General features: G+C 41.8%; 1 protein-coding gene and 1 long non-coding RNA gene across 17 annotated transcripts in view; one reads left to right on the top strand and one right to left on the bottom strand.

Moving 5' to 3' along the window:
* Nucleotides 1-8,260, bottom strand: part of LOC140594640 (uncharacterized) — a 96,547-nt gene extending 88,287 nt beyond the window's left edge. The window contains exon 1 of the long non-coding RNA XR_011995686.1: nt 8,059-8,260. This is a non-coding gene — a long non-coding RNA (uncharacterized lncRNA). The remainder of the gene's footprint in view (nt 1-8,058) is intronic.
* Nucleotides 1-20,164, top strand: part of PHACTR1 (phosphatase and actin regulator 1) — a 559,986-nt gene that overhangs the window by 207,812 nt on the left and 332,010 nt on the right. The gene's annotated exons all lie outside the window — the stretch shown is intronic.

Genomic DNA, 20,164 nt, shown 5'->3' with positions numbered 1-20,164 from the left:
ATGTGATCCTGGAGACCAGGGATCAAGTCCCGCATCAGGCTCCCTGCATGGAGCCTGCTTCTCTCTCTCTCTCTCTCTCTCTTTCTCTGTCTCATGAATAAATAAATAAAATCTTTAAAAAAAAAAAAAAAGAAATGTTGATATTATGTTTGTTACTATTATTGTTAACAGATAAACTCTTGTTGACAGATAAATATCTGCTCAGATGTTGGCTGAAATTTTCCAAATGAACTTAAATGTGTGGTAAACAAACGAAGAGAGGGTGAGAGAAAACAAACCTTGTTTCTGTCCTGTTTCCAAATTACGCAACAATGAATTACTGAAGCATAAAGCTTGTCATACTCATAAACCAGTAAAAGAAATCCCAATAAATTGTATTAAGTTCAAAAGCCACATTATGGGGGATGACCTTGAGCATTTCATGCCATTTGCCCCTGTGAAACTTCGGCTGTTCCCCTTCCTCCCCAATTTGAGTCATTCCTAGGTTAACAGAGGAGATGAAGAGCTTTTCCAAACCTGTCACCTGAAATAAACTGCCAAAGAGTCTGCGTTTGCCAAGATGATAATGTATATTTTTCACGCTCTCTTCATTAATGGTAATCCATGCATTATCAAGCTTTTGCTCTTCCTGTTTCTATTTTCTCTGCCTGGCACTTAAGGAGGGACTGAATGTAATGATGAGGTAAATTTGTATCTGCATTATAATTAACAAGTAAGTTGCAGGGGCGCCTGGGCGGCTCAGTCGGTTAAGTTTCTGACTTGATCTCAGCTCAGGTCTTGATCTCAGAGCTGTGAGTTCAAGCCCTGCGTCGGGCATATACCCAATGTGGAGCCTACTTTTTAAAAAATTATCATTATTATCATATTTATAAAATATAATAATAATAATAATAATTATTATTATTATTATTATTATTATTATTATTATTATTATAGGGATGCCGGGGTAGCTCAGGGGTTGAGTGTCTGCCTTTGGATCAGGGCCTAATACCGGGTCTGAGGATCTGTTATCCGTCAGGCTCCCTGCAGGGAGCCTGCTTCTCCCTCTGCCTGTCTCTGTGTCTCTCTCTGTCTCTCATGAATAAATAAATAAAATCTTTAAAAATAATAATAATAGGGCAGCCCCGGTGGCGCAGCAGTTTAGCGCCACCTGCAGCCCAGGGCGTGATCCTGGAGACCGGGGATCCAGTCCCACATCTGCCTCCCTGCATGGAGCCTGCTTCTCCCTCTCCCTGTGTCTCTCTCTCTCTCTCTCTCTCTCTCTCTCTCTCTCTCTCATGAATAAATAAATAAAACCTTTAAAAATAATAATAATTATAATAATTAACAAGTTGTAGAATTACAGTGAAGGTAAAAGGCTTGTTGTTATACAAATGTCCCAGAGAATAGGGGAATTAGGAGCAAAATAAGTAGAAGGAAAAAGTGGCTACAAGATGATGTGCATTCCTGTCTCAAATTAACTGTTTCTTAGAAGGAAGAAGGAAGACTTATATATTGAAGTCCAAGGGACCTGAAAAATAGTATTCCCAGTATTAATGGCTACTATTTTTTAGTAATTAGCTGTGTTTCCAGAGCTGGGAAAAACATTTCATTTATCCTTAAAGCCTTTTGTGTTTGATGCTGAGTTTGGAGTTCTGAATTTGGTGCTATTAATTAGCACTGATTAACAGATGAGGCTTAGAGAAATGAAAGATCTTGTCCAAGATCCAGAGACAGGAATAGAGAGTCATACGAAGTGCCTAGGTTGTAAAATTTGAGGAAGTACTCGCTTTCAGGTTTGTACAAGTGGAGAGCTGGCCCTGTACAGTGAATGCCTCCTTAAATTTTATGCCCCAGGTACCTGTTTGGTATACTCTACTCTCTACCCTGCCAGCATCACACAACTGAAAAAAAGAAAAAATGGCTGGGGTCCCTCGGTAGCTGAGTCAGTTAAGCATAAGATGGTTGATTTCAGCTCAGGTCATCATCTCAGGGTCGTGAGATCGAGCCCCACATCAGGCTCCATGCTCATCAAGGAGTCTGCTTGAGATTCTCTCTCTCCCTCTCCCCTTTTCCTCCCCTCAAAATAAATAAAAATAAATCATTTTAAAAAAAGAAAGGAAAATGGTCAGAGCAGACTTTAGATCTGATCCAAAGTTTTTGACCATTCTGTTAGGTACCATACCAGGTAATCATCCTCAGCTTTCTAGAAGATAAATTCAATAAATAAATAAATGCCCAGGACAGGTATGCGGGGCACACATGGGTTAGAAAGGCAATACCTGTCTTCAAGACTACAGTGTCTTGAAGTACACCATAGTTGGTGTACCACAAATTGCTAATATTCCAACCAAGCTAAGGAGAAGAAGAAAGGGAGGAAGGACCAAGCATCGCCCTACCTTGTAGTATCATCTGGTTCTAGTGCCAGCAGGCATCATGGGAATCTTATACTCTCTGAGTCTCATTTCCACAGCTATGAATTGGGAATACTAGCACCTGGGTTGTCTACCCCACAAAGTCACAATGATGACAAGTACCAAAATGAGATGGTCCACTTCATGGGACTATCAAGTAGAGAATAAATATGAGCTCCTATTAGAAGGAATGCTGACTGTAGCATACAGGGCAATGAATTTGGAGTTGTATTCCCTGATTTCAAATTCCGGCTTTGCCTTTTATCCTCAGTAGAACCTCAAAGAGGACTCTTCTTGCAAGATCCTATTTCCTCATTCATTAAATGAGGGAATCTGATTCAAAATACTCAAAGCATTTCATAATTATGTGACTGAAGCATTAAAGGAAATAGTTAGCAAAATTTGTAACATTGTTTGTAATCCCATTTTATGGTACATAGATTAGTACACATTCGATGATGTTGACTCTATAGATTACTATGCAAACATATTAATGATATTATAAATAAATAAATAATAATAAATAGCAATAAGGAAGAAAGAAAGAAAGAAAAAAAGAAAGAAAGAAAGAAAGAAAGAAAGAAAGAAAGAAGAAAGAAAGAAAGAAAGAAAGAAAGAAAGAAAGAAAGAAAGAAAAAAGAAAGAAAGAAAGAAAGAAGAAAGAGAAAGAAAGAGAAAGAAAGAAAGAAAAGAGAAAGAAAGAAAAAAGAAAAAAAGAAAGAAGAAAGAAAGAAAGAAAGAAAGAAAGAAAGAAAGAAAGAAAGAAAGAAAGAAAAATAATAAAAGGTAAATTTTAGGTAAGCATAAGGAACAAGATCATAACAATCCACTTATTCAAGAAATATGTGTGGAGCACGATGATATGATACGTTGAATCTGTATCTCCAGAATCTAAGCCCTTTGTTCTACTTTGTTAGAATCTCTCCCAAGCTACCAAATAACGGAATGGAATTACAGAAAAACCAGAAGGCTGTGGGGATGGCTTGACCAATGTTCAAATTCTGACTCTGACACTAACTAGCTCTGTAGCAGCTGCTGGGTATATGTCACCTTTCTGAGCCCCAATATCCCAGTGTGCAAAGAGAGTTAATGATACTTTGGAGGGTTCCATGAGGATTTGTGGAGCTTATAAAGATCCTTACACATGGCCGCTGCTCAATAAACTATCTGGAGTACCAGAACTCTAGTTGGTGATCAGAGCCAGCAGTCGCACCCTGGAGAACAGTGGGGGCAGGTAGATTTATAGGTTCTGTTCTTTTCCACCTCAACCATGTCCTCTTGAAGGGTCTCACAGGCAACATGACCTTCCGATCTAAACAACCTTGCCAGGCTTTATTGTAAAAGGAGAGGATGTCTGTACAACCTTCTCACGTATGAATTCCCCAATTCACGGCTGGGTGTGTCTCCTGGCATGTCTGCTGTCCCCCAAAACCCAACAGATTTACACTCTGCCTCCTTGACTCACAGGCAGTAAGAACAGCACTGTAGGAAGAATTTTGTACCTGGAATCCAAAGACTAGCATCTGAGTCATATCCTCTCTTTGAGCTCATGTTTTTTTATCTGTAAAATGGGAATAATGACAAGTGCTGCACTTTGCAAAACTTTGATAACTGAGCAAGATGTTTTTAAAACGTTTAGAAGCCTACAGTGTTGTACAAACATAAAGATCCATTGCAGGGTACAGGGCTGGCACCCAGGGCACATGAAACAAGAGCAGGTGAGTTAGCCTATGTGGAGCCAGCATCACTCCTAGATGAATAAAGCAGAGTTCACACCCTAACATCAGTAACCCAGAAGTTATCTGCAGCTCCTCTAAATTGTACTCTATCTGTTTAAGATTTTATTTATTTATTCATAAGAGACACACAGAGAGAGGCAGGGACATAGGCAGAGGGAAAAGCAGACTTCCCATGGGGAACCCCATGTGGGACTTGGGACCCTGGGATCGTGACCTGAGCCAAAAGCATATGCTCAACCACTGAGCCACCCAGGTGTCCCTGAAGTGTACTCTATATACTGAGAGCAAAAAATATTAAGATGACACTGCCTTGGAAGTCAGGTCCGTGGTAATTAAAAGCCATGGCACTTCTTCCTACAACCTTACCCTGGTCCCAGGACTCCGTATTGACATTGGAGTAAATTGAAAGAAATGTATTCATTTTTAAAATATTTACTGAATATTGCCCACAAGCAAAACACAGTGGGAGATTAGAAAGAATCAGAAACGGAGGCTTCTTTCATAGATCTATTACCGCTGCAGCTAAGAATGTTTAAAGAGAATTCCAGCAGCTCAAAATTTAATGCAAAGGGGACTAGGGATACTTTAAAATTAGAAAAGATTCAGCAGATCTAAGGGATGATGGACAGGTCCTTATCAAAGGCCAGCGACGTGAATCTACTCAAAAATTGGCTATATTTCAAAATGAAGTAGCAGAAAAGATGGATGACTAAGGTTTTGCCTTGAAAAATCAATCCACGTAAGCTATTTCATCCTATATTTAGCAACATTTAGGATGAAATGCCATTGTGCGGTAACTCATGAAACAAACATAAAAAAGAAGTTATTGCTTAAAATAACTTTGCAACAAGTATTACGACAGCCCAATGCACCATGCCAGACATTGTACCTGGTTTCTGCAGGACGATGCAGAAGAGAATCACATTTACGACGTCATATGAAGACCTCCCGCATTTTCCTAATATTCTTATGCTACTGCAAGTCTGGAAGCATCTATCGTATCATTACCCTGACCAATTTTTTTTTTCTCTTTTCTATCACTAACTGATCTCTTAGAAGTTCGTCTTTCCCTGGCGTTACAATTCCCCATCATCGTATTCACTCATTCCCTGAAACCATACAATCCTTGCAAGATTTGCTGTTTCTCTTTACAATCAATTGACATTGTATTGTCAGAGAACATCATTCATCAGCAAGAAACAAATCTTAATAGGATGGGCCTGAAGATGCACAGTGGGAAGAGGGGAGATACCATGATGACTTAATTTGTAAGTGGAGGTTTACACGTGACTTACTTACCCCTATAATGATACTTTGCTTCTCTAAACTTTATAAATGTGAAAGTCTGGAAAACGAGGAGTTTCTGTTAGTGATAATAAGGTTTCTAATGTAACCTCTCTACATCAAATATAATTCCTTTTTAAAGACTTTATTTATTTATTCACGAGAGACACAGAGAGAGAGAGAGAGAGAGGCAGAGACACAGGCAGAGGGAGAAGCAGGCTCCACGCAGGGAGCCTAATGTGGGACTCGATCCGGGGTCTCCAGGATCACACCCTGGGCCAAAGGCGGTGCTAAAAAGCTGGGCCACCCAGGCTGCCCTATAATTCTTAAATTATAGTAAGTGATCATATTTTGCAGTTGCTTAGACTCATTTATGCCCATCTTAGAAATGCTAAGTGCCTTTTCCTATGATTTGTATCACAAGTTGATGAACATAATGGAAATAGATGTTTTCAAGTCATTTCTTTTTGCATTGCCCTTCAATATGTACCATTTCTGATAGAAATCATGTGTGAGAAGCTCATTATGCCAGCATGGATTGTTTCTCTGGTTTGGGTCCTCTTTCAAATCCATCACCTAAATTGCCTGTTTATCTTGGCATATACTTTCCTGGTGGTAGCTGCTAATACAGACGCATGGCAGATGCCCTTTGTATTTTATATACAATTACCTGGTAGAACTTCTGTGATGCAAATTTCAAGCACAAATAGCTCCCAATAACTATGTCACTTTTTGCTGAGGGCTCAACTGACCTGTTGATCAACACAGTTGAGTTGAGATATCAGCCATAGGTTGGAAGTGAAAATTTCTCTACTTTTTCCTCTAAGTGATAAACATATTTGAGTAAACACAACAGCCTATTAGCTAATCGACAAGTACTGAGAGCCTATTAGTTGGTCAAGACTGTGGGGAGGCCAGTACAGCAGGTGTGTGAAAGGCAGGAACTCCCCTGAAAGAATACAAACGTGAACAAAATGAAATTAGTGCCTATTCCTCTGTTGCATGCTGTTTGGGATGAACAGTCCTCGAGTCAACAGTTCTTAGTGTTTTGGAACATGTAGATCACCTCATTAAAACTATGAACTATCTGTCAAATGCCACACGTACATACGCAAAAAAGTTGAATAAAAGGTAATGTATCTCCTGGTTAGGAACCTCTGTTCTGAGAGAAAACTTCCTGGGAATCTTTGGGTGGCTCAGAGGTCTAGCGCCTGCCTTTGGCCCGGGGTGTGATCCTGGAGACCCGGGATTGAGTCCCGCATCGGGCTCCTTGCATGGAGTCTGCTTCTCCCTTGCCTGTGTCTCTGCCTCTCTCTCTCTCTCTCTCTCTCTCTCTCTCTCTCTCTGTGTCTCTCATGAATGAATAAATAAAATCTTAAAAAAAAAACTTCCTACATCCCTATAGTCATTCTGAGCATTACATCAGACAATGTACATAAAACTAGCATGTGGAGTGGAATTTAGCACATATGCAATAGATATTGATATAGTTCCTCCACCACCACCCCCTTACTTTTTGGAATGCAAATTGTATTTTAAAAGTTCCTAGATTTGGCTGAAGACTGTCCCCACTAGAACACCACATTAAAACAGCATCTTACCTTGCCATAGCATTTATATTGTAGAAAGCCCAGAACTGAAATCCAAAGGTAAAAAAAAAAAAAAAAATTGGCCTAGGGACTCCTCTTTTCTCCTATCCCCAAAAAAGTCTCCCATTTCTTTGCTATCCAAAGCAGAAATATATAATCCAGTTCTAGGAGCCTCTCCTTCATATATCTTCAGACTCATTCTTTTTTTTTAATTTTTTTATTTATTTATGATAGTCACAGAGAGTGAGAGAGAGAGAGGCAGAGGGAGAAGCAGGCTCCATGCACTGGGAGCCCGATGTGGGATTTGATCCCGGGTCTCCAGGATCGCGCCCTGGGCCAAAGGCAGGCGCCAAACCGCTGTGCCACCCAGGGATCCCCTTCAGACTCATTCTAATAAACCATATATCTTTTTCGTTTCTTCACTCATCTCTTTGAAAAAATAATCTATGTTCCTTCCTCCACATTCTTCCCTTAAACTCACATGGCACCCCCTCTGTAGTGTTCCTTCTGACTTTACATCACTACAGGAGCTTCTTTAGTTAGGTCCCCCACGAACTCCCAAATGCTACCTATCAGACCTCATACTGCTAGAACTTTCTGCAGCCATTAGCCCCATTGGCCTAACTTCTTTCTCTTGTAGAATTGTGGTTGCCCTTGATATCTTTCACTCCTGGCACTGTCTTTCCTGGATTTTCTCCTTGATTCTGAGCTCTACTTATTTGTCTGTTGTCTTCCCGTCTAGTCTCTAATTGATGTTTCCCAAGATACTATCCTGGATCTTCTTTTCTCCTTATATGCCCTCCCCAACAGATTTCATCCATTCCCATTGCTTTAGTTCTGCCCTACAAACTGATGACTTCCAAATCTGTGCCCTGATCCTCACCTGAATTCCACATCCATATTTATATTTGGATATGCCACAAAATATCTATATTTTGACATACCTCAAAATCTGTGCTCCCCCAAGCCCAGGTCCTTGCTTATTTCACCTGTTCCCTATCCTGACATCAATATCCATCAAGCCTCTTGATAGACAAAGTGACTTGGACTCACCCTTGATTCATATTCTTTATTTTCATCGAAAGTTGTCCAACAAGTCCTGAAGAGTCTTCCTTTGTAGCATTTCTGGCATTGGCTTCTTCTCCATCACAACCTGCTTTGGGCCCTCATTCCTCTTATCAGGATTTGTAGAGTGGCCTTCCCTTTCCACTCTCTGTTACGAATCCATATCACAAATGTCCAGCAGGCAGTGAGCTCAAACAGAACTGATCATGAGCTCACAGTGCTTAGAGACAAAAACACCAAGCTCTTTTGTGTGGCATTCACAGCTCTTCACACTCTGGTCCCAGAGCTTTCTAGCCAACCTGTTTCATGACTCCATGCCTTTGTTTTGCTTTTTTCTGGCAAATCTTGCAACCACTTGTTAAATCTAGTCATTGCTTAAGATATAGTTTAGATGCCACCTTCGTTGTGAAGATTTATTTTACCTTTCCCACCCCAAGTACAATAATCACAATTTCGCTAATGCTGCTGGCATAGTTCATGTCACATATGGTCATTATGCACAGTTGTTCAGATTGTTCAGTGAGCAAGGACACATGGCCAAGAGGGCAAGGGTCTAAAATCCAGCCTCCTGGCAGAGGGAGTATCTTTTTTTCTGATTCACATAAAGGTGCAATGTTGGAAGTGTCAAACAGAACTTAAGTTTAGAGCTCTTAAGTGCATTTGACTCTCTAGACTATGAGCTTTTTAGGGGCAAATCTTGTTGGCCTTCTTAACCTCAAGTCCGAGTGCAATTTCCTGCACTGATTTGCAAAAATTGTCAAATTTGAAAGATTAATGATAGCAACAGCAACAATAATCTAGTCAACATGTTAAATCCCCTATTATGTTGAAGGAACAATTCTGAATGTTTTTGCATGGACAATATTTTGTTATCACCATAAGCCTATGAAGAAAGTACTATTATTACTTCTGTTATACAATCATAAAACTGAGACTCAAAGAAGCTTAGTTATTTGCTTCAAGTCACATAGCCAGGACTTGAATCCAGGCCTATCTAAATCCAGAGCCTGTATCCTTAAACACTATGGCAAGTAGAATAGGTATGGGCAGGTACACACCGAAAAGGCCCTCACGTGCCCATGATGGTAAGATCTGTGGCTCAGGACCATCTGCGAATGTCAAGTTTTTTTGTAGAAAACAGTCTGATGAAGAGCAAACCCAGAGGCATCCTGGAAGTCTACCTGCAGAAGAGAGACATAATCTTTCTGTACAGGTAAAGGGCAAGTTCAGCTCCTGCTGTCTCCTGGGAGTCTGAAAGCATGCTCCCAGCAGGTTAGCACCCCAGAAGTAAGATGGCTAACCACCCCTGCTGACTGCAGGTGTCTCCTGCTCCACCTCCCACCACCAGCGCCATCTCTCTTTTACCTGCAATAAATGTCAGCTGACTTGTTGGCTCTCACACAAATCCTAGTCATATCCAAGCTCTGTGTAAGCTGTGGAGCCCCTCTCTCAGGCTCAGACAAGGGGGGACAGTATAGTCATCCAGTCATTCATCATTGCAAGGATGGTGGCGCCCACCCCCATGCCCCAATGTGTCACCCAGGATCCATTAATACATTGAACAGGACAAAGAGAGACACCTGCTGAGAAAGACATGCTGATGGATGAATGATCCTTTTCAAATGACCGTGGGAGAAAGGTGAAACCTCTTTCCAGAGCAGTTTTCACTGTGTGTGTTAAAAACCATGATTGGTCCCTTCTGGAAGGCTACCCAGAGGAGCACCAACAATGCTGGTTCATCCAGCTTCCATCTTGCTACCTATCACCAAAACTGGCTTGAAATTAACCCCCAGGATTCTAGGTAGACTGAGAAACTGGACGTGACAGTGATTTGTTTTCCTTTTTTTCCTTAAGAATCCTGGTTTAATTTCCCTCAAAGCCGGGGGATCCCTGGGTGGCTCAGCGGTTTAGCGCCTGCCTTCGGCCCAGGGCATGATCCTGGAGACCCGGGATCGAGTCCCATGTCAGGCTCCCTGCATGGAGCCTGCTTCTCCCTCTGCCTGTGTCTCTGCCTCTCTCTCTCTCTCTCTCTCTCTCTCTCTCTCTGTGTGTGTGTGTGTGTGTGTCTATCATGAATAAATAAATAAGATCTTTAAAAAAAATTCCCTCAAAGCCTGCTGCAGCACTGAAGGATTACTTCCTCCTCAGAGCTGTGGAGCATTTGTGTCTGTCCCACTCATTTGAAAAGTTGTATTCCATCCATTTATCCATTCGAGTCATGAACCCCGAGGTTGTCCTCTGTGCCAGGCACTTTGGTAGGGGCCAGGATAGACAAAGCTCTGTTCACATTCTCAAGGGAGAACTCATTGAGATGGGCAAGGGAGCTGGGGAGGAAGACAACCCCAGTAGAGGCTGATGGTTTCTGTAACACAAGAGAGAGAGGTAAAGGCACCAGAGGAGAGCAGCATTGATGTATTTAGCCCATCCCAAGGCAGGACCAAAGAAAGGCTGCACAGAGGAAGGGCACATGAGTCATGAAGGAGAAGAGGGAGAAGTCAGAGAGTTTCAGGCAAAAATGCTTTAAATCACAAACGTCTGAGTGTCGATGCAACACAGTGGCATTTTTTTAAAGATCCCCCGGAGACTCCAGTGGGCAGGAAAGTTTGAGAAGCACTGCTCTGGAGAAATGCCCTAAGCAAAACAGAACTGCTGCATCGGGAAATTATGCCTCTCTTATTCATTTATCCTGCTGCCACCAAACTCCTCCTCCACCTAGGGCAGCTGGCAGCCTAAGAATGGATGACCAGCACACAGGGACCAAATGCTTGCTCCCTACCTAAAGGTGGGACCCAACTCTGTGGGCAAGTTCATGCTTCAAGCTTCCCCATGGGGTCAAATGAGACCACATCCTTTGCTTTGAGCCCCCTCCCTGCCCTATAACCTACTCCAGCTCACCCTTTCTCCTGAGAGCATCACTGAGCAAGTTACATGCACCTGAATCTCTGTCCTGGCTCTGTTCCAGGGTACTGACTCCAGATTCTTCAGTCCTTTGAACTATTCATTACAGACACTCAGTGTGGATTGAATGGTAGTGAGGCAGTACAGCTTCCTAGCCAGAGGACGTTATGGACCCTTACAATGTTACTGTAATAATGCGTTGTCCCTTAATTGGAAGAGCGTGGAGGGCAGTGGCTCAACCCAAGGAGTCTGAAGAGCCACAGTGACTCTCAGACTTGAAACAGACAAATCTGAAGAACAAATGACTCATTGTTCCTTAGTCACATCATACAAACAGCTGCCAATCTTACCTCTTTTGAGGACTATTCATTCATGGCCAAAGCTTGTCATTTCTTCACTGCATTTTCTTCATTTAAAAAAACACATCCAAGGGGCGCCTGGGTGGCTCCATGGTTGAGCATCTGCCTTCAGCTCAGGGCGTGATCCCGGGGTCCTGGGACTGAGTCCCACATCGGACTTCCTGCATGGAGCCTGCTTCTCCCTCTGCCTGTGTCTCTGCCTCTCGTATGAATAAATAAATACGATATTTAAAAAACACACACACACATCCAAGATGCCCAGATGATACACTTGAATGGTGTCTCACTGATCAGCCTCTACTGAGACTGCTCCCTCATTCTGGCTTGTCAGAGTATCATTTTAATTTCATGTAAATGCTTTCATGACACTTTTTGGTTAAGTAATCATTGTTTTAAATGTTGATGCAAATGACAATGTCTTTTGAGTCACAAACATAGCTACTGTCTCCCTTTAATTTTTTTTTGGCACTTTTTAAAAAAGATTTATTTATTTATTTATTTGAGAAGGGTGGGGAGAGGGAGCATGAGCAGAGGGAGGGGCAGAGGAACAAGCAGACTCCCTGCTGAACAAAGAGCCTGACTCTCCGGGCTTGATCCCAGAACCCTGGGATCATCACCTGAGCCAAAGGCAGACAAGACACTTAACTAACTGAGCCACCCATGTGAGCCAGCACCTTTTTTAAAAAAAGATTTTCTTTTCTTTTTTTTTTTTAAAGATTTTATTTATTCATGAGAGACACAGAGAGAGGCAGAGACATAGGCAGAGGGAGAAGCAGACTCCATGCAGGAGCCTGATGTGGTACTTGATCCTGGGACTCCAGGACCACGCCCTGGGCTGAAGGCAGGCACTAAACCGCTGAGCCATCCAGGGATCCCCAAGATTTTCTTTTAAAGTAAGCTCTACACCCAACATGGGGCTCAAAATCACAACTCCGAGATCAAGAGTTGCACACTCGGAGTGTCTGGGTGGCTCAGTTGGTTACACGTCTGCCTTCAGCTCAAGTCATGCATGATCCCAGAATACTGGGATCAAACCATGTGGGGCTCTCTGCTCAGTGGGAGTCTGCTTCTCCCTCTCCCTTTGCTCCTCCACCTACTCATGATAGCTCACTCACTCTTTCTCAAATAAATAAAAATCTTAAAAAAAAAAAAAAAGAGTTGCACACTCTACCAAGTGAGCCAGTCAGGTGCCCCATTTTTTTGCACGGTTTTTTAATAAAATATTTTATATCTAAAATCCTTCAAGTAAAAGATTTTTTAATCTTCTGGTTAAACCTGCAAACGCACCTTTTGAACAGAGTTTTTTTGTGTGTCTGGAGAACCTCTTTGGGGACTACAGGAAAAGAAAGATAATCCCAACTTGTTGACCATTGATCCTCCAACAATTACGCAAGTATCTCACAATAAGTATCTTGGCCTATGTTGCTCTAACAGCACTTGTGTATCAGCATTGCCAGCCACACTCATCCTCCAGCACTGGGGGAGGAGGACCATCACCCTAAGTGGTGAGTCACTATAAAGGAAGGCACAGGGGACCAGATCTGGTTGAAACAAATATACCAGTTCTAGGTGCAAGAAAGTTTGTATCAGTACCATAACTCTAGGAGTAGGAGCTGAATCTTGAGTCCAGAAGCTACACATGCAAAGGACAACCATACAGGCAATTGTATTGGTTAAGATAAAGGCTAAGCTGCTAGAACAAAGAAGCCCTCAAATGCAGTAGCTTAAACAAGATAGAAATTTGTTTTTCTCAAACTTAACAGCCGAGAAAGGAGTGGGCCATGGCTGGTGAGGTAGCTTCTAGGATTGTTCTAGCTATTGTCACTTCTCCGAGAGTGGGAAGGGTAGAAAGGAAGTTGGTACTTCCTACCAACTGTTTTTTTTTAAGATTTTATTTATTTATTCATGAGAGACACAGAGACAGAGAGAGAGGCAGAGACACAGGCAGAGGGAGAAGAAGGCTCCATACAGGGAACCTAATGTGGGACTCAATCCCGAATCTCCAGGAAAATGCCCAGGGCCAAAGGTGGCACCAAAATGCTGAGCCACGCAGGCTGCCCTCTTTATCCTGTTTTTACGAAGAAACTAAGATTCAATAAAGTTGAACTACTTGCCTGGGGTTTCAGAGCATGGAAATGACTAGGCCCATATCTGCAAAGAGAGACACATTACCCTTGCTCTTATTTATTAATTCATTCATTCATTCATTCATTCATTCATGAGAGACACAGAGAGAGAGGCAGAGACATAGGCAGAGGGAGAAGCAGGCTCCCTGTGGGGAGCTCAACACAGGACTCACTCCCAAGACCCCGGGATCATGACCTCAGCCAAAGGCAGATGCTCAACCACTGAGCCACACAGGTGCCCCTACCCTTGCCCTTATTTATTTATCTATATGGCTGGTATTTAATGCATCCCAAATCTTGGTTAAGTAATGATTTCATATTTTTCTTAAAGTTGGAAATTTAATTGCAGATTATAAGTTTGAAATGTCCTGCAGGGATCCCTGGGTGGCTCAGCAATTTAGCACCTGCCTTCGGCCCAGGGTGTAATCCTGGAGTCTTGGGATCGAGTCCCACATCGGGCTCCCTGCATGGAGTCTGCTTCTCCCTCTGCCTGTGTCTGTGCCTCTCTCTCTCTATGTCTCTCATGCATAAATAAATAAAATCTTTAAAAAAAAAAAGAAAGAAAGAAATGTCCTGCAAACAAGGGGTACCTGGGTGGTGCAGTTAATTAAGCATCCTACTCTTGGTTTTGGCTCAGGTAGTGATCTCAGGGTTATGAGATTGAGTCCCACATTGGGCTCCGCCTCAGCTCAGAGTTTACTTAATTAAGATTCTCTCTCTGCCTCTACCTCTCCTGCTCATGCCTATGCTCTCTCTCTCACTCGCTCACTCTCTCTCTCTCTGAAATAAATTTAAAAAAAATGTTCTGCAAGTAATATTATAGGAATTAAAATATTCATGGGAAATAACACTTTGTAGATGTTATAAAGACATATTTCAAAATCTGGTGATCAAATAATCATAATTTGAGAATCCCAGTGCCACGAAAGCTAGGAGGAATGAGAAGATAAAGGTAGCAAAGAAACCTGTTAGAATTAATGACTATAATGGACCTTCTCTAACATAACTCACTTTATCTTCATGGGGATGAGCACCAAAAGCATCCAAGTGCCTTCTTTTTCAAATTACTTCATGGGCAATCCCCCTGCTAGGTCCCCAGCTCTAGAGGAGGACTTTGCACATGGTATGTGTTCACTATATAGTTGTGGAACTAAATAAACAGCTGGCTCTTCATCTTTGAAGAGGACTAGAGAAATCAGTCAGGTGGATTTCAACAACTGTCTATCCCTAGAGACCTGCTTGTCCATGCTCTTTGTTTTCAGATGAACAACTGGAAACCATGAAGTTATGTAGCATGTTCAAGATCCTACAGATGGATTGTGATAGAACCGGAACTAAAAGTCAGCTTTCCTACATGGGTTATACATTCATTAAAATTCATCAAACTGACACTTCAGATTTGTGCATTGCACTGTATGCAAATTATACATTTAAAATAAAACCCTTTCCAACTCTTCTTTTCTGTCATTTCTCTTCCATTATAGTTCTCTGCAAAAGGATGAATCAGGATAAAAGTAGCTGATACAGTTCTGGCTACGAACAGCCTAACCAAGGTCAGATTTTGAATTTCCATGGAACACATTATGAAGTCTCAATAAACAATCAAGGCTTGATATAGGGATACCAACTTTGTTTATTTTGCCAAAGAAGGGAAATTAAAAGATTAAAAACTTCACTATGTAGAGTCACCTTCATAGCATAAGACAAAGGAGATGTTGGCATCTTAATAGGAAGGACATAATCTCAGAATAAAGACAATGTTTTCCTCAAAAAAAAAAAAAAAAAAAAAGACTGTCTTTGTTAAAGGCTTATGAAGATTCTTAAGGGATCAGCACAGAGGAGTATCCGGAATTCCTAAACTTGGTCAGAAAGAGCTGACAAATGAGGCTCAGTGCCTGACTGTAGGCAGAGATAGCTTTCCTTCTTCTGACCTGGGCTCACACCTTATTGTGTTCCTGTTCCCACTAGGCCTAGATTTTTTTCATTTGAGGGGGGATATAGATCAAGCAAGAGTGAGACCAGTAGTGTCAATGCTTGGTAGCCTTGGTAGAGTCCATAAATTGTTCCATGTAGGAATCACATACTCCTCGAGAGAGCTCCTACATAAACTGCATTAGCCCACACCTGCTGGGACCCCAGGTATAGCTGTGCAGATCTCTACTCAGCATGAGGCCTGCTCAGGAAGCCTTTACATGGCATCTACAATTTGATCTATTATGAAAAAGGAAAAATATGAGTTGGTGTATATTGTATATTGGATTCCTAGAGCCTCTTCTAGCTTCTGGCGGGAGTCTGCAATCCTTGCATTTCTTGCCTTGCAGATGTATCCTTCCAGTCTCTGCCACTCTCATCCCATGCCTTCTCCCCTGCATGTCGTCATATTATCTTTCCTCTGTGCATGCCTGCCTCTGGCTTTCTTCTCTTCCCAGAGGTCACCAGCCAAATGGGATTAATTCTATCTGCAAAGACCCTATTTCCAAATAAGATCACATGCACAGGTTTCAGGGCTTAGAACTTCATATATCTTTTAGGAGTACACAGTTCAACTCATGGCAGTGCATAAGATTTATTCCATGGCTCCGGTGAGCCAGGGTTTTGAGGAGGATTTCAGATCTGTATCAACTCCCCCAAGACCCCGACAAAGAATGCATCTACTCATCTCGTAGGGTTGAAACTCTAATGACTAGCTACTTGCTGGTCACCTTGTATGTGTTTGCAGTGCTTTTTGAGGGACACTCAAGGCACACAAAACCTAGTCTCTACTTTCAGTCCCTGATCTACCTCTCACCAGATATGGATCCCTTCTGTGCCCCAGTGTCTCAGTCTAGAAATTGGAGATAATAGGGCACCTTCCTCAGAGGCTTGTTAGGAGGATTACAAGAGAAAATAGATGCTGTGTGAGCCCTACCAAAGGTTCAGTAAATGCTACCAAATGCTATAATCCGATATGTGCACAAAATACACCCATGCTTTTGAGAATATATAAGAAACAAAAGCACAGTATAACATACAGACATTGATGCTGCGATTTAGAAGTTCAGACAAAGAAAGGAAAGCATCTCAGATATTAACTAATACCTTATTTACGGCTTTTTAAAGAGATTTCATTTATTTATTCAGAAGAGACACAGGGAGAGAGGCAGAGACACAGGCAGAGGGAGAAGCATCTCCCACAGGCAGGGGGAAGGCTCCCACATGCAGGGAGCCTGATACGGGACTCGATCCCAGGACTCGATCCCAGGACTCTGGGGTCATGATCTGAGCCAAAGGTAGATGCTCAACCTCTGAGACACCCAGGTGCCCTTTATTTATGGTTTGCATGTGTTTGTGTGTGAATGCGTAGATGTGGGTAGTTTAATAGGGGAGCAGGAATCTGGAGGATGGCTATCTTCCCTGGGACTGAACAGGAATTTAGGACCTGATCTTCCTCATTTTATTTCCATCTAGCCATGTGGTTCCTGCAAAGGACAAACTCTGTTCTGTGTTCAGCCCTGTGCTCATGGTGGCTGCCAGCCTGTAGGTCTTATGTAAAACGAAACAGACTCTGAAAAACCTCTTAGACCTGTGCATTGAGCTGGTCACCCCATGGCTGAGCAATGTATTCTTCTGCCTGAGAAGAGATTATTCTTGGACCCAATCTTTTTACAACCTGCTCAAACTCCCCGTTCACTGAGAGCCTTTGATCAGGGCCACTGCCTTGTGCTTTCAGATTGAGCACCACAGAAAACAAGATCAAGAGACAATTTGGCTGCCCCTTAAAGAACTATGCATAACTGCAGCAAAGAATGAGTTGACTTAGCACCAAACCAAGACCAAAAAACATCTGAACCCCTAATGTGCCTTTAGGGGTTTTGCACTTCCAAATAGCCTGAAAGAATTTTCCACAGCCAGACTCTTTATTCAGAATGAAAGTAATGTATCTGCTGCTACTGTATCCACTTCTCCACTTATATTTATATTGGTATAATGCTAATTGTAATACTAATTGATTAATCTAGCTCAAGGCTCTCAAGTGTCTGCACACAAAATTGGAATGTAATTGCAACAATAAAGAGATCAAATGAGGTTAATTAAAACATAAAAGATGACAAATGCTAAGTCAGGAGGCCCTCGGTATGCGCTGAAAAGTGTGCTACTTATTTATCAGGCATTGTTTGCAGATTCCTAAGGAAAGGGCTCAAGGCAGAATAAATTCAGTGATCTGTTTACACATAGATATCAAATAAAAGTACTCACACAAGGGCTGATTGCAGCACAATTGCACACTCAAGCATATATTCCATAGGGCACTGTTCAAATGCGTCATTATAGGAGACATAACACTGAACTGGCATTAGTGCCATTTTCACATTTCTCCTAAAGCTACGAACTTGAAGGAATAGCATCTACAGGAGACATGGCAGGAGGAGGACAAGACAGATAAATGGAAACAAGTGAAAAATGAACTACTTCGAGGTTTAGACATGTAATTTGCATTTGTAGAATTAAAAAGAAGGAGAAGGGGACAGCCCGGGGCACATCTTGGGTTAGCCACACCAGAACAAATTGCTTGCACTTTCAAGGGCCACTGGGGGGCAGAGGGGGTGACATTGTACCTCAGACCTAATTTTTGTCCAATTTCTCCTCTTATTGACTGTAATAGAAAGAGTCTAAGGATCCATCACTTCAAAGCCATCACAACTTTCTAAAGCTTAAAATTTCTGTTCTTCGTCATTTTAGTAACAATCTCTGGCTCTAATCTTATTTTTTATCAAATATTTTGTTCAGCCCAGACAGTCTCTTAACTCCTGCAGAGCCAGGAATGAAATGAGATGGGAACTTCACTGATCTTAACAATTTCAGATCTTTTTTTTTTTTTTTTTTTTACTTTATTTATGAGAGAGAGAGAGCCTGCATGCCTGTATGCACATGAGCCAGGGGAGGGGCAGAGGGAGAAAGAGAAGCAGACCCCTTGCTGAGCAGGGAACCTGGACCAGGGATCATAACTTGAGCTAAAGGCAGATGCTTAACCAACTGAGAAATCCAGATGCCCCAACAATTTTGGATCTTTTTCTACTCAGCTACCTGGGTCTGTTGGGCCAGCTGCATGGAATCACAGGGGACCAGAAACCTGTCCCCGCTACCAGCATCAACAATGCATGTCACCACCACCCTGGTCCCATCACCAAGGAAGTTTTTGGACATTATGTGGTCATTCATTTATTCAGTATTCAACACATCTTTTTTGAGTGACTTTTATTGGGGAACCAACATAGTCCCTGGTCTCAGGGAGCTTATGTCCAGTGAAGGAGACAGAAAATAAACAAATTAACAAGGAAATGTATCACATAATGTCAGATGATGGTAAGAGTCAGGAAAGAAAATAAATCAGAAAAGGGTCCAGAGAGTGATTAGCGTAAGGGCGCTATTTTAGAGCGTGGCCAGGAGAAAGCTCCCAGACAGGGTGCTGAGCAGAAACCAGAAAATTGGCATGAGTGTGCCTCACTTCAATATTCCTTAAATAGACTCATGAACTCAAGTCTTATGGGAATGAAATGCAGAAGTTAAAACAGAATCCTTTCTCAGTAGTTCCAGGAAAATAATAGGAAGAGCTAGTTTTTACTGAGCACCTCACAGGTATGAATTTAATCCCCCAAAACCTTTATCCCCTGGCACCTTTGTGAAGTAGGAATGAGGATTACCCTCCTTTTGCCAATGTGGTTATTAACTCACCAAAGGTTATAAAGCAAGTGGATAATGAGACTGAGTTTCCACTCCAGGCCCCTATGGGTTTTTTATTTTTATTTTCCGGAGCAATTAATGTACTATAAATGGCACATATTTAAAGTGTACAATTTGAGGACTTTTAACATAAACATATGCCTATGCTCTTGAAACTATCACCACCATAGGAACCGTAGACCTATGCCACACTCATGCTTCGTTTTAGTCCTACCAGCTGTTCCACACTAACCTCCAAGCAATTACTGGTCTGCTTTCCATCATTTCAGATGAGCTTGCGTTTTCTGCAGTTTTATATAAGTGACATCATACAATGCGAACTTACGAACTTTTTGGTTTTGCCCCTTTCACTCAGTATGATTATTTTCTGATTCATCCATGCCGTTGTGGGTATCAGCAGTTCAACCCCTTTTTTCGCAAAGTAGCGTTCTGTTGTATAGACGTGCCACAGCTTGCTTATCTGTTCACCTGTTAGTGAACACTGGCGCTGTGTCCAGCTTTGGTTATTACAAATAAGCTATTATGAACATTCATGCACAAATCTGTATCAGACCCTCACTCTTTTTTTTTTATTTAAGTAATTAACGTATAGTGTATTAGTTTCAGAGATAGAGTTTAGTAATTCGTCAGTTGCATATAATACCCGGTGCTCATTACATCAAGTGCCCTCCTTAATGCCCATCACCCAGTTACCCCATCTCCCCACCCACCTCTCCTCAGTGTGTTCCCTAGAGTTCAGAGCCTCCTATGGTTTGTCTCTCTCTCTCAGATTTCGTCTTATTTTTTTACTCTCTCTTCCCCTATAATCCTCTGTTTTGTTTCTTGAATTCTACATATAAGTGAAATAATATGGTATTTGTCTTTCTCTGATTGACTTATTTCGCTTAGCATAGTACCCTCTAGTTCCATCCACGTTATTGCAAATGGTAAGGTTTCAATTTTTGGATGACTGAGTAATATTCCATTGTGCATATATACCATGTCTTTATC

Source organism: Vulpes vulpes, chromosome 12 (assembly GCF_048418805.1).
Source record: "Vulpes vulpes isolate BD-2025 chromosome 12, VulVul3, whole genome shotgun sequence".
NCBI lineage: Eukaryota > Metazoa > Chordata > Mammalia > Carnivora > Canidae > Vulpes > Vulpes vulpes.
The sequence above is the reverse complement of the archived record's forward strand: the minus strand, read 5'-3'. Positions and strand labels throughout refer to the sequence as shown.